This window comes from Choloepus didactylus, chromosome 3 (genome assembly GCF_015220235.1).
Source record: "Choloepus didactylus isolate mChoDid1 chromosome 3, mChoDid1.pri, whole genome shotgun sequence".
Taxonomy (NCBI): Eukaryota; Metazoa; Chordata; class Mammalia; order Pilosa; family Megalonychidae; genus Choloepus; species Choloepus didactylus.
In genome coordinates this window covers 113,223,169-113,232,149 of record NC_051309.1, presented here as the reverse complement: position 1 = coordinate 113,232,149, position 8,981 = coordinate 113,223,169, and positions in this window count along the sequence as shown.

The window sequence follows — 8,981 nt, the reverse complement described above, 5'->3', positions numbered from 1 at the left end:
CAGTAAACTAAATTTCAATTACTGATTTTTTAAAAAGTCAAGGAAATAATTCACACTAACACGTTAATTACTCAGAGTGGGAAGACTAAAGAAAAGGTTGTTGGGGAAGAAAAAGACAAAACAGATGACCTTGAAAACTCTAAAAAGCCATTATACTACAAGAATTATTGGGAGTAACTGTCCTGCTTTATAAAATCCTAAACAAGAATTCTGTTCCACCTCATACTGGCTCAACTTATACAAATGTATCTCTCCCCACAAAAGGAGAAGGGATTATGTTTTGGGGATCCAACTTTGAATATGGCTCTAGTACAGAAAGGAAGGGGCATCTGGGTATTTAAAGAGAAATACATTGAGAATTTAATGTGATTTTTTTCCTCAGAAATTTGCCCAAAGCTTGACTTACTTAGACTATGTATCTTTTTCTCTTTAAATAATATCAAAACTCTTCTTGAGAGTACATTGCTAGAAATGATTCAGACCTTTCTCTGGCTTGCCAGAATGCAGGAGGCACTATGATCGTTACTATTTCTAGGAGACAATCTATCTGCTCTTCTATTTAGTCCTAAGGGGAAAATATATGATACGTGATGCAAAAGTGTTTACCAAAGTGTTTCTTTCTCTCCAGGAAAATGTGTTCTATATTATTTAATTAATTCCTTACCAAATATTTTATTTTGATGTTCCCTCAAAAAGATTATTTTCCATCATCAGAGAGAAATGAGTTAAATTAATTAAAAATGCATAGCAAAGCTGAATAATGGATGAATTACAAATTAACTTAGAGGGGTGTGCCATGTTTATAAAAATGATCAGCCTTTTTTTTTTTTTTTGCAAAATATAGCCCTAATTATATAGTTCTTGCAAATAGGAACAGTATTACATATCCCCAGATTGCCAAGATTTTATAAATGCCTACTCTGTAGAGATTTTAAATCACTATAATTTAATTTGGGGTTTGATTACTATAATTATATTCCATTAGTAGAACTTTAAAACAGAATATCAAAGCAGAGAAGTTGTGGGTTTGGTCCATTTGTATTGTTATTGAAGTAAGTATGAAGCTCATAATGAGTTAGATTATGACATTTTGATTGGTATAGACTATTTATCTGTGATTTTCTTTTACACTAAAAGTGTGATGAAATTTGAATTTTTGGAAAGAATAATTTAGTGTTCAGAGGTCAGTGTCTCTGAATACATGTCTCTATGCCAATTTTTTCCTTACTTTCTTCGAACTTACGAAAGCCTCCAAAAATCAGATCCTCCAAATTAGATGAATTTTTTTCTTTTGTATTTTGTTTTCCTCTACTTTTGATCTCTTTTTCACAACATTATTAATGTTTTCCAATGGATGAGCTCTTCTGTGTGTGCCTTTTGTTCTCTCATCCCTTTTAGATCATAAGTATTTGAAAGATGTTCTCCATCCCACGATGCTGGGTCTACATTCCTCCCCGGGAGTCATATCCCATGTTGCCAGGGAGATTCACTCCCCTGGGTGTCTGATCCCACGTAGTGGGGGAGGGCAGTGATTTCACCTGCCAAGTTGGCTTAGCTAGAGAGAGAGGGCCACATCTGAGCAACAAAGAGGCATTCGGGAGGAGGCTCTTAGGCACAATTATAGGGAGGCCTAGCCTCTCCTTTGCAGCAACAGTCTTCCCAAGGGTAAATCCTATGGTAGAGGGCTCAACCCATCAAACCACAAGTCCCCTATGTCTGTGAGCACATTAGCAACCATCAAGGTGGGGCAGGCAAACACCCCTGAATTCTCCACCAGCTCCTCAAGGGGGCTCTGCATATTTTTTCCTTGTTTTTTTAATTTGTTTGTTTGTTTTTAAACTTTTTTTTAAAATCAACTGTATAAAAAATAAAAAAATAAAAGAAATTTAAAAAAACATACAATAAAAGAACATTTCAAGCAGACCATAACAAGGGAGTAAGAAATAGACAACTAACCTAAAATAACTACTTTACTTCCAACATGTTCCTACTCTACCCCAAGAAAGTAACCTAATATAGCAACATTTCTGTGAACTTGTTCCTACTATACCCATCAGAAATAAACAGAAACATAGTCATTCCTGGGCATTCCCAGAACATTAAATTTACACATGATAGCTTATCTGTTCTTATTGGGTTATCGTTCCCCCTTTCTTACTTGCTCTCTATCGCTAGTTCCCCTACATTCTACATTATAAACCATTTGTTTTAAATTTGTCAAAGTTAACATTAGTGGCAGCATATAATATTTCTCTTTTTGTGCCTGGCTTATTTCACTCAGCATTATGTCTTCAACGTTCATCCATGTTGTCATATGTTTCACGAGATCGTTTCTTCTTACTACCATGTAGTATTCCATCACGTGTATATTCCACATTTTATTTATCCACTCATCTGTTGAAGGACATTTGGGTTGTTTCCGTCTCTTGGCAATTGAAATTAATGCTGCTGTGAACATTGGCATGCAGATATCTGTTCGTGTCACTGCTTTTCGATCTTCCGGGTATATACTGAGAAGTGAAATCACTGGATCAAAGGGTAACTCTTTATCTAGTTTTCTAAGGAACTGCCAGACTGACTTCCAGAGTAGCTAGCTGAACCATTATACAGTCCCACCAACAATGAATAAGAGTTCCAATTTCTCCACATCCCCTCCAGCATTTGTAGTTTCCTGTTTGTTTAATGGCAGCCATTCTAATTGGTGTGAGATGGTATCTCATTGTGGTCTTAATTTGCATCTCTCTAATACCTAGTGCAGCTGAACATTTTTTCATGTGTTTCTTAGCCATTTCTATTTCCTCTTCAGAGAACTGTCTTTTCATATCTTTCACCCATTTTATAATTGGGCTGTCTGTACTATCATCGAGTTGTAGGATTTCTTTATATATGCAAGATATCAGTCTTTTGCAGATAAATGGTTTCCAAAAATTTTTCCCATTCAGTTGGCTGCCTCTTTACCTTTTTGACAAATTCCTTTGAGGTACAGAAACTTCTAAGCTTGAGGAGTTCCCATTTACCTATTTTTTCTTTCATTGCTTGTGCTTTGGGTGTAAAATCTAGGAAGTGGCCACCTAATACAAGATCTTGAAGATGTTTTCCTACATTATCTTCTAGGAATTTTATGGTACTTTCTTTTATATTCAGATCTTTCATACATTTTGAGTTAATTTTTGTGTAGGGTGTGAGGTAGGGGTCCTCTTTCATTCTCTTGGATATGGATACCCAACTCTCCCAGCCCCATTTGTTAAAAGACCATTATGACCCAGTTCAATGACTTTGGGGGACTTATCAAAGATCAGTCGGCCATAGATCTGAGGGTCTATCTCTGAATTCTCAATTTGATTCCATCGATCAATATGTCTACCTTTGTGCCAGTACCATGATGTTTTGACAACTGTGGCTTTATAATAAGCTTCAAAATCAGGAAGCGTAAGTCTTCCCACTTTGTTTTTCTTTTTTAGGGTGTCTTGAGCAATTCGAGGCATCTTCCCTTTCCAAATAAATTTGATTACTAGCTTTTCCAAGTCTGCAAATTATGTTGTTGGAATTTTGATTGGGATTGCATTGAATCTGTAGATGAGTTTGGGTAGAATTGACATCTTAATGACATTTAGCCTTCCTATTCATGATCATGGAATATTTTTTCATCTTTTAAGGTCCCCTTCTATTTCTTTTAGTAGAGTTATGTAGTTTTCTTCGTATAGGTCTTTTACATCTTTGGTTAAGTTTATTCCTAGGTACTTGATTTTTTTAGTTGATATTGAAAATGGTATCTTTTTCTTGAGTGTCTCTTCACTTTGTTCATTTCTCACATATAGAAACATTACTGACTTATGTGCATTAATCTTGTATCCCGCTACTTTGCTTAATTTGTTTATTAGCTCTAGTAGCTCTATTGTCAATTTCTTGGGGCTTTCCAGATATAAGATCATATCGTCTGCAAACAAAGGCAGTTTTACTTCTTCCTTTCCAATTTGGATGCCTTTTATTTCTTTGTCCTGTTGGATTGCCCTGGCTAGCACTTCCAGCACAATGTTGAATAACAGTGGTGATAGCGGGCATCCTTGTCTTGTTCCTGATCTTAGATTGAAGGCTTTCAGTCTTTCACCATTGTGTACTATGCTGGCTGTGGGTTTTTCATATATGCTCTTTATCATATTGAGGAAGTTTCCTTCAACTCCTACCTTTTGAACTGTTTTTATCAAAAAGGGGTGTTGGATTTTGTTGAATGCTTTTTGAGCATCTATTGCGATGATCATTTGATTTTTCCCTTTGATTTGGTAATGTGTTGTAATATATTGATTGATTTCCTCATGTTGAACCATCCTTGCATGCCTGGAATGAACCCCACTTGGTCATGGTGTATGATTTTTTTAATGTGTCTTTGGATTCGATTTGCAAGTATTTTGTTTGAGAATTTTTGCATCTATAGTCATTAGGGAGATTGGCTGGTAGTTTTCCTTTTTTGTAGCATTTTTGCCTGGTTTGGGTATTAGATTGATGTTAGCTTCATAAAATGAGTTAGGTAGCATTCCATTTTCTTTGACGTTTTGAAAGAGTTTAAGTAAGATCGGTGTCAGTTCTTTTTGGAAAGTCTGGTAGAATTCCCCTGTGAAGCCATGTGGCCCTGGGCATTTATTTGTGGGAAGATTTTTGATGACTGATTGGATCTCTTTGCTTGTGATTGGTTGGTTGAGGTCTTCTGTTTCTTCTCTGGTCAGTCTAGGTTGTTCATATGTTTCCAGGAAATCATCCATTTCCTCTACATTATCCAGTTTGTTGCCATACAGTTGTTCATAGTATCCTCTTATAATTTTTTAATTTCTTCAGGATCTGCAGTAATGTCACCTTTCTCATTCATTATTTTGTTTATATGGGTCTTCTCTCTTTTTTGATTTTGTCAGTCTAGCTAGGGGCTTGTCAATCTTGTTGATCTTCTCAAAGAACCAACTTTTGGTGTTATTTATCCTCTCTATTATTTTTTTGTTCTCTATGTCATTTATTTCTGCTTTAATCCTTGTTATTTCTTTTCTTCTACTTGGTTTAGGATTGGTTTGCTGTTCATTTTCTAGCTTCTTCAGTTGATCCATTAGTTCTTTGATTTTGGCTCTTTCTTCCTTTTCAATATATGTGTTTAATGCTATAAATTTCCCCCTAAGTACCACTTTTGCTGCATCCCATAGGTTTTGGTATGTTGTGTTCTCATTTTCATTAGTCTCTATATATCTAGCAATTTCTCTTGCTATTTCTTCTTTAACCCACTGATTGTTTAGGAACGTATTGTTTAACCTCCAGGTGTTTGTAAATTTTCTAAATCTCTGATGGTTATTGACTTCTAATTGTATTCCATTGTGCTCAGAGAATGTACTTTGAATAATTTCAAGATTTTTAAATATATAGAGGCTTGTTTTATGTCCCAGCATATGATCTATTCTGGAGAAAGTTCTGTGAGCACTAGAGAAGAATGTGTATCCTGGTGATTTGGGATGTAATGTTCTATATATGTCTGTTAAATCCAATTCATTTATCAGATTGTTTAGTGTGCCAGTTTGAATGTATTGTGTCCCCCCAAATGCCATTATCTTTGATGTAGTCTTGTGGGGCAGACATTTTGGTGCTGATTAGATTTGCTTGGAATGTGCCCCACCCAGCTGTGGGTGATGACTCCGATGAGATATTCCCATGGAGGCATGGCCCCACCCATTCAGGGTGGGCCTTGATCAGTGGAGCCATATAAATGAGCTGACTCAAAGAGAAGGAACTCAGTGCAGCTGTGAGTGATGCTTTGAAGAGGAGCAAGCTTGCTAGAGAGGAACGTCCTGGGAGAAAGCCATTTTGAAACCAGAACTTTGGAGCAGACACCAGCCACATGTCTTCCCAGCTAACAGAGGTCTTCCAGACGCCATTGGCCATCCTCCAGTGAAGGTACCGGATTACTGATGTGTTACCTTGGTCACTTTATGGCCTTAAGACTGTAACTGTGTAGCCAAATAAACCCCCTTTTTATAAAAGCCAATGCATCTCTGGTGTTTTGCATTCTGCAGCATTAGCAAACTAGAACAGATTTTGGTATCAGAGAAGTGGGGTGCTTTTGCTGCTGAGTTTGCAAATACCAAACATGTTGGAACGGCTTTTTAAATGGATAAGGGGAAGATTCTGGAAGAATTGTGAGGAGCTTGCTAGAAAAGGCCTAAACTGCATTGAAGAGACTGTTTGTGGAAATATGGACTCTAAAGATACTTCTGACAAGGCCGTGAACAGAAATGATGAATGTGTTGTTGTGAACTGGAAGAAAGGCGATCCTTGTTTTCAAGTGGCAGAGAATTTGGCAAAATTGAGTCCTGGTGTCAGATGGAAGGAAGAATTTGAAAGTGACAATCTGGAATACTTAGCTGAGGAGATCTCCAGACTACATGTGGAGGACGTACCCTGGCTTCTCCTTGCAGCTTATCGTAAAATGCGAGTGGATAGAGATAAACTTAAAACTGAACTCCTGGATTCAAAGAAACCAGAAGCTTATGGCTTGGAAAATTACAGGCTTCCAGGGGGTGGAGTCCCAGAAGCTCCAGACCAACATGAGGATGTAACCAAACATGGAACCCAGCCACCATTTCAGTACAAACCAGGATTGGAAAAGGAGTTAAGCAGAAAGGATTTGTGGAAAGTCTTATTATCTGATGGCTTTGACCCCTGTGTGCTTCATGCAAAGCCAACAGAATTTTTGTGAGATCTTTATAGACAGAGCTGTTGCCTGTCTGGACTGGAGGAGACAGACAAGGAACAAACTGAAGGGAAAATTTCTTCAAAGACAGAGCCATGGAGGTTGAGGTATGGAGTCAAGAGTTCTCGGGCTGGGAGAGCAGAGCAGCCCACACGCATGGAAAGGTGAGTTTGCCCTGCAGGTTGAGGGCGGGCCTTCTGCCTCAATGCTCAGGAAATGTTCTGCCACCCCAATACCCAAAAAGGTTGGAGCACATTCCCAGGGAATTGGAGAGAGTCTGGCTGCCACCACACTGTTCTGAAGAGGTTGAGCATGTGCCCTGGAGGTGGAAGGGAATCCGGGAGCTGCCCTGATGTTTGAGGAGGGTGGGGCCAAGAAGCTGGTCTCCCCAATGTGTGGATATGTTGGCGCACTCACCTAAGCATTTGGAGAGGAAAGGGCTGCCAAAAAGGCCCTTAGGAAGGGTTAGGCTCCCACTCTCTCAGGCCCCAAGGATGTAATGTTGTTCTGTAAATGACTCTCAGACTTTGAAATCTAATGGAGTTTGTCCTGCAGGTTTTAGGAACTGTTTTGGTCTCTTAAATCCTGTTTTCCTTACTCTTTCTCCTTATGGCAATGGGAATGTTTATCCTATGAATGTCCCTCCTTTATATATTGGAAGCATATAACTTGTTCTAAGTCCACAGATCCAAAGCTAAAGGAGAATTATGCCTTAGGACCCACCATGCCTGTAATTGATTTTAATAGGATCTTGTACTTAACTTTTGTTACTGAAATGATTTAAGGTTTTGTGATATTGTGATGGAATGAATGTATTTTGTATTTGGAAAGATAATGTCATTTTGGGGTCCAGGGGGTAGAATGTGCCATTCTGAATGTATTGTGTCCCCCAAACGCCATTATCTTTGATGTAGTCTTGTGGGGCAGACATTTTGGTGCTGATTAGATTTGCTTGGAATGTGCCCCACCCAGCTGTGGGTGATGACTCTGATGAGATATTCCCATGGAGGCATGGCCCCACCCATTCAGGGTGGGCCTTGATCAGTGGAGCCATATAAATGAGCTGACTCAAAGAGAAGGAACTCAGTGCAGCTGTGAGTGACATTTTGAAGAGGAGCAAGCTTGCTAGAGAGGAACGTCCTGGGAGAAAGCCATTTTGAAACCAGAACTTTGGAGCAGACACCAGCCACATGCCTTCCCAGCTAACAGAGGTCTTCCAGATGCCATTGGCCATCCTCCAGTGAAGGTACCCGATTACTGATGTGTTACTTTGGACACTTAATGGCCTTAAGACTGTAATTGTGTAGCCAAATAAACCCCCTTTTTATAAAAGCCAGTCCATCTCTGGTGTTTTGCATTCTGCAGCTTTAGCAAACTAGAGCATTTAGGTTTTCAATTTCCTTATTTGTCTTCTGCCTGGTTGATCTATCTATAGGAGAAAGTGATGTGTTGAAGTCTCCCACAATTACTGTGTAATCTTCAATTGCTTCCTTTAATTTTGCCAGTGTTTCTCTCATGTATATTGTGGCACCTTGATTGGGTGCATAAACATTTATGATTGTTATTTCTTCTTGTTGAATTGCCCCTTTTATTACTATGTAGTAGCCTTCTTTGTTTCTCATAACATCCTTGCATTTAAAGTCTATTTTATCTGAGATTAATATTGCTACACCTGCTTTCTTTTGGCTGTAGCTTGCATGAAATATTTTTTCCATCCTTTCACTTTCAATTTCTTTGTGTCCCTGTGTCTAAGATGAGTCTCTTGTATGCAACATATTGGTGGTTCATTTTTTTTTAATCCATTATGCAAATCTTTAATTGGGGAGTTCAATCAATTTACATTCAATGTTAGAACCTTGAAGGCATTTGTTGAATCAGCCATCTTACCTTTGGTTTATGTTTGTCATATATATTTTTCCCTCTCTCTATTAATATCCTTTAATGTACCCATACTGAATCTCTTTAGTACTGAACCTTTCTCCATGTCTCTCTCTCCTTTCTTTGTCTGTAGGGCTCCCTTTAGTATCTCAAGTAGGGCAGGTCTCTTGTTAGCAAATTCTCTCAGCATTTGTTTGTCTGTGAAAAATTTAAGCTCTCCCTCAAATTTGAAGGAGAGCTTTGCTGGATAAAGTATTCTTGGTTGGAAATTTTTCTCACTCAATTTTAAATATGTCATGCCACTGCCTTCTCACCTCCATGGTGGCTGCTGAGTAGTCCCTACTTAGTCTTATGCTGTTTCCTTCATATGTGGTGAATTGCT